Source organism: Pteropus vampyrus, unplaced genomic scaffold (genome assembly GCF_000151845.1).
Source record: "Pteropus vampyrus isolate Shadow unplaced genomic scaffold, Pvam_2.0 Scaffold35, whole genome shotgun sequence".
Classification (NCBI taxonomy): Eukaryota; Metazoa; Chordata; class Mammalia; order Chiroptera; family Pteropodidae; genus Pteropus; species Pteropus vampyrus.
Window position 1 is genome coordinate 4,872,170 of NW_011888816.1, and position 6,277 is coordinate 4,878,446.

Consider the following 6,277-nt stretch of genomic DNA (forward strand, 5'->3'; position numbering starts at 1 on the left):
TTATAGGCATAAGTAAGGTGAAATATATAAATCTTTAAAGTAGAAAGTGAAGGTACTGCATACGTATTTTTTAAACTCATAAACCCATTGTTTTTATAGAAAACAAAAGAGGTGCAGATATCTCTGCCTTTGGATGCCTTTCTGTTTGTCTTCTCTCCAGTTTACAGAGTAAGTTCCTGGAAGGTGGGGAATGTTTATAGCTCGGTGCAGGGCACATGGTTTTCAACAAATATTGTTGAAGAGTAAAATTACAAGGAGTAAGAGTTTACATTATTTTTCTCTTTATTTTTGCAGCAAACATGCAGGCAGTGGCTTTTTTATTTGATCGTCTTATGCATAGATTATTGCTGGCAGAGGAGACCATACATCTAGACCCGCTTTCCCAGCGTGTGGGAGACGCTTTCAGAGGAGTCGAGCTTTGTAGCATCTTCCCTGATATTCTACTCAAAGCAGGTCAGCAATTGTTCTTTACCCAACTGAAATGCAGAGAAACAACACTGAAATGAATATTTTCACTAATCAGATTAACAAAGACTCATAATTAGTGTGGGTAATGATAAATTGAAACTTGTAGTCTATTTCGTAGTGACTTAAAATGCAATTCAGGAAAATTTATTAATTTTATTTTGAATCCGTAAAACGTCCCTGTCATTTGATCCAGTTAACCACAAGGACGTTCATGACAGATGTGTTTGTAAAGCTAGAAATTTTGAAAAATATTAAAAATAGGAATGTAAACTATTATGTAGCCATTTAATAGTTTATTATATAGCAAATATATACAATAGGTACAAAAACTATAGTATCATGGGAAAACGCTTATTGTAAATTCTACAGGGAAAAGTTAGTTGGCTATATATTCTGTGTGTAATTAATTACTCTTGCCTGAGTGCATCGTCTGAGAAGTTCATTGCTATGATATAAAGTAGCAGTGATAGTGGGCATCCATGACTTATTTCTGATTTTAGTGAAAATGCCTCTAGAATTTTTCCGTTGTATCAGCGATCTATTGTTGAGTAACAAACTTCCCTAAAGTTAAGTTGCTTAAAACAACAATTTTTTTTTTTTTTTTGCTCACAAATATGCAATTTTGACAGCCTAACAGGAATGACTTAAATCTGCTCCACATGGCATCACCTGAGACGGCTCGAATTCAAACTGGACAGTCCACTTTCAATACAGATCACCCACATGACTTTAACACTGGCTGTTGGCTAGCAGTTCAGCTGGTCTGGGGCCTGGGAGGGAAGAGCCTGCTTCTCCAGTTGGGCTTCTCCTCAGCTGCATGGGCTTCCTCGCCAGACGATGGCTGAGTTCACAGAACAAATGTCCCAAGAGATCCAGGCAAAAGGTGGTGGCACTTTTATGCTCTATTCTTGAAAGTCACATTGCGTCACTTCCACTGTATCTTCTTAGTAGAGGAGTCTCAAAGTTCCTCCCAGGTTAAAAGGAAGAGAACATAGATTCCACCCATGGAACGGTGGCCAGGTCATGTTGTAAGATGAGCATGTGGGATGAGAGACAGTCTTATATTTTAAAGTTGGTATTTTAACCTCTCTCATTATCAAAGACCTAGAAACACTTTACTTTCCACATGTCCCCTATGTTCTTTGTGTATATTTTGTTGAATGCTTTTATTTTACTTGTTTTTTACCACATAAATTGGACATTTTATTGATTTATATAATGTTTGCCACTAAGGAATACATCTCTAAAAAATATAGCTTACTTTTAACCTGGTTTTCAACTTTTTACAAATGGAATCACATATTGGGAATAATTTTCTGTTAATGATTCTTTTGCCCAAAGTTGTTTCTAAGATTTATGCATGTCATCACGTGTAGCTATGCTCTGTTCGTTTTCTTTGTTGCCTGGCACTGTGATATAAATATATGACGGTTTATCCACTGCGCTGCAAGTGGACTTGGGGCCATTTCTGCATTTGTCAATTAGCATTTCTGTCCACATACTCTATTGCAAATGTGCAGGAGTTTCTTTGGTGTATACCCTCAAGAGGGATATTGCAGATGCTTATGTTACTAAATGATGCCAAACCATCCCAGTTTATACGCCCACCAGCGAGCATGAGAGAGTTCCTGTCCCAAAGCCCTGTTGCCATAATCTAATTTTGTCAGATTTTCTTCTTGTTTACAATAGCTTTGTAATGGAAAACAACACCTTTAATCCTACTTTAACCTCATCTTGCTGCATGCTGTCTTTCCAAGGAACAAGAGCATTATCTTGTTCAGAACCTGCCCCTTCAGATGAATAGCTCATAACTGCCTGACTTGGTTGTATACGAGTGTTTGGCAGACCAGAGACACAATGTGCTTATATTGGCAAAACTCTGGTCCTTCCATTTCTGCTTGCAACTTGGCTAGATTTAGTTGGAGTTCTTGTCTCTCACAGGACTTTGCTCAAAGTCCTGTGAGAGTCAAAATATTGCCAACATAAGCCATCATTCTGGATCTTTCCTACCACTTCCCTAATGGTACAAATTTGGTCAAATTGTGGTCTATCCACCAAAGTAGTACGGGCCTCAAAACCTACCTGAACATTTTAGCACCATATCACATGAGGCACTGTGCCCAGCTAAAAATCAGGGGGTCTATTACTATGGAAGAAGGGACGATGGATGTTGGTGGACGACCAGCACTTTCGGCCACAGCTTTTTTCTGCCTTTTTTTTCCTTATTTTATTTTTGTTCTCAGGAAAAGCCCTTATGTTGTCCTGATTCCTGGATAACAGAGCTAAAGTGACCATTCGCTTTTCTCATTCTGCTGTCTTCTGACTGTCATTGTAGATGGGGAACACTTGGGTGATGTCCCTTTTCTCCCTGGCCGCTTTCAAGAACACTTTTGGTTTTGGCATTTCCATGGTTCCCCAACAGTGTAACTAACGATAGGTTTTTAAAACTCGGTCCCGCTTGGTACACACTAAGATTCCCGAATTTGTGGATTCAGGAGGATTTCAGAAAATGCTCAGCCTTTCTCTTTGATATTGACTTTCCCCGTTCTCTCTCTCCTCCCCCTCTGGAACTCCAACTATATGTTTGACTTTCTCATTTTATCCTCTTCATATCTAACTTCTCTTTTCTATTTTCTATCCCTCTGTCTCTGTTCTTCTCGTGAATAACTTCTTCATATATTTTTCTAGTTTACCAAACTACTCTCCAACAGTATCTGGTTTAATTTGCCCACCGTGTTTTAAATTGTGAAGATCACATTTTTAATTTCTAAATTGGAAAAGTATTAATAATTAGACATTGTTTGGAAAAAAATTTACTTCACAGAATTATATCTAAATGAAATGACATATAACAAAATAAAAATTCCTCTGTAAAGGGTTTTGAAGCACATGTCAAACCAGCCCATTCATTCCAAGGCTCCCGGTGCAGTCTCCTGAGGCCGTAAAGATCTGGAGGACCACTTCCCCGTGCTGAAGCCTTCAACTCTCTCTTGCAAATCATAAGTGGAAGATGCCTCTTGGGTTAGGATAGGGTATTGGATGGAATGAAAGCGGAGGTCAGCAGCTGAGAGTGGAGGGCCTCCCAATGGGGACATGATGATAGACATTTCTGGCAACGTTGGGTGCTCTTTGCCTCACCTCTGTGTGAACTGAGCCGGCCACCCATGGAGAGGGGAGAGAGCTCCTTGGGTAGTTGTCTTTCTGTGAGAGTACAAGCGACAGAGATGGAGTAAATGTCTGTGTAGTTAGAGCTTTTTTTTTCTTCTGGTCCCCAATTCATTTCCAGAAATATCTAAAGGAGAGGACATAAAAAAGTTGGGTGAGTTGGGCGGTGGACGGCTATATCTTTCACACAGCATGGGGGCCGAGAGACTCCACGGCCTCTGGTAAATGCTCCCAGCTCCCCATGAGAGCAGAACCTCTCGGCCCCCACTTGGTGAGGCTGAACTGAGAGTCCTCCTTCCAGAAGGGTTTTTGTGTGCTTTTGATTTCTCCTCAATGCTTCTCTTCATTTTTCTCTCTTTTCTACAGCCCTGTGATTCCTGCTTTGGATGAACCTTCATGTTTCCATCATCCTCACTTCTGTACCTCTAGAAAATAGTTTGTTAGCTTGTTAGTTATCTGCCTCCCCATTCAAAATACAACTGCCACAAGGTCACAAGCTTTGTCTTCATTCACCGCTGTATCCTCGGTGCTTAGAATAGTGTCTGGTCCAGAGTAAGTGCTTAATAAATACTTGCTGAATGTTGAATTATTGTTATTTTACTAGAGATTCTTTGTAAAGGTAGAATTGGATAATTCTTGGGTTCTTCCTCAGTGAAAACTGCTGAACTTAGCAAATGTAGAAATGCAGCAGGTTCCACTCTACAAAATGAGTACAATATTTGAAGGTTTGGAGCAGGTTTTTCGTGGATGGAATTTAATTATCCCTGAGTTTCACAAGAAGCCTGGATTGCTCAAGCAGGGTCAGAAATGCCATGGGAATAGTGACATTTACCACTGGATATCTGTGTTATTTAGAATAAAGTTTGAGCTATTCCAACAGAATTCCCAGTAGTAATTTCTTAACAATTTAAATATCTTGTACACTTTAAAATATCTTGGGTATCTAGGAAATTTACCAAAAGATGTGGGAAACCTCTGGAAAAATTATAAAATTTTATTAAGGGAGGGACATAAAAATGAGACACTGGCAAGACACACAGCTTGTTCATGGACGGAAAAACTCAGTGTTGTCAATTAGTCAATACTGCTCTGAGTTATAGAATCAATGCAACCTCAACTGGCTTTGTAGTGGAACTGTACTGGTTGGTTAAAAATGTATATGACAATACAAAAGATTCAATGCTAGCCAAGACTCTTTTGGAGAAAGAAGGAAGGCAGGAGGATTGCCTTACCCATTGTCATAAAGATTATAAAATTCTAGTAGAGAGGAAGACACTGTGGCATTGGCCCAGGGACAGACCCACAGAGCAAGGCGGGGAACAGAGAGGCCAGGATCAGACCTGCCATGGATGGCCCTGGATTCTTGAGGGGCAGCAGTTCTGAGCAGTAAAGAAAGGACAGTGTTTTCAACAGAAAGTGCTGAGGGTTGTGGCTATGTTTTTATGGGATTTTATACATGACTTTGAAACCATTTGATACATTCTGGTGAAGTTAGTGTTTAAAACCCACAGTGGAGAAATTTCTGTGCACCAAAAATGTTGAAGGTAGCTCTGCTGATAATGGCCAGATGGTGGTGTTAACAACCCAAATGGCCATTGCAGTACATCGATGTCATGGGTGACTCCACAGGAGCATGGCAACGGGGGATGAAAGGCATGAAAATAACAAAGGGAAAGAAGCAAATCACACAAGAAGATATGATTTCATGTGTAGGAAGCTCAAAAACAAGCAGGGAAACTAAACAATTTGTGACTGAAAAGGGCATATTTGGGCAAACCGATGAGGTCAACCAAGGATTAGCAGGAGGAGCTCAGGAAGGGGCAGAGGGGCACACACAGAGAACTTCTCAGGGCCTGGCGCCTGTTTCATAAGCTCCGTAATGGTTAGGGGCTTTAACTTGAGTCTTCACGAGTATACAGGTAATGTCTGTTTAACCATATGCATGTATGATGCATTTATATTTAAAAATTATATACTAATGAAAGACAAAGTGAACAGACTGAGCATTTGCTACATGCCCAGACTCAGGCTAATTGCGTGACAGTCTCTGAATCTCAGCCCCACAATTGTCCCCATCTGATGCTGAGGGCACTTGGGCCCGGAGACATTGTCTCTTGCCCAGAGCCACACGCTAGTAGGCTGAGCAGGCCTTTCATCATCATCCCAGGCATTTCTAATACCCGCACTCTTATCTGCCTCACTGCTCATCACATGATGTCGATGGTAGTGCAAGGGCTGGAGACCCCTCCCCGTCACAGGCCACCTGGATACGAAGGATGTTCTTGGTGCCGGGCCATGGCCCAGATCAGACCCAGGCTCACCTCCCAGCCCCCCAACTCACCAGGAGACCACAATCCAAGACACCCAGGAGAGTGCAGCACCTCCTCAAAACATCCCGTGGCAGGGGACTGGATCAAAACAGTTTAGTGAAGGCCAAAGCAGGTGACTCACCACCTCATCAGGACAGCTACGTGCCTCTGGACATGCCGTCTCAGGCCTGCCAAATGCGGTTTACCCCCAGCCCTTTCTTAAATGCTTTCAGTCTCTAAGATTTATTCTTAATCACTTTCTCTGTTCACTAAGTACTTACCAGCATCTACCAAGCGTCAAGTGCTGTGTTAGGCTGAGTTCATTAGGAATGATT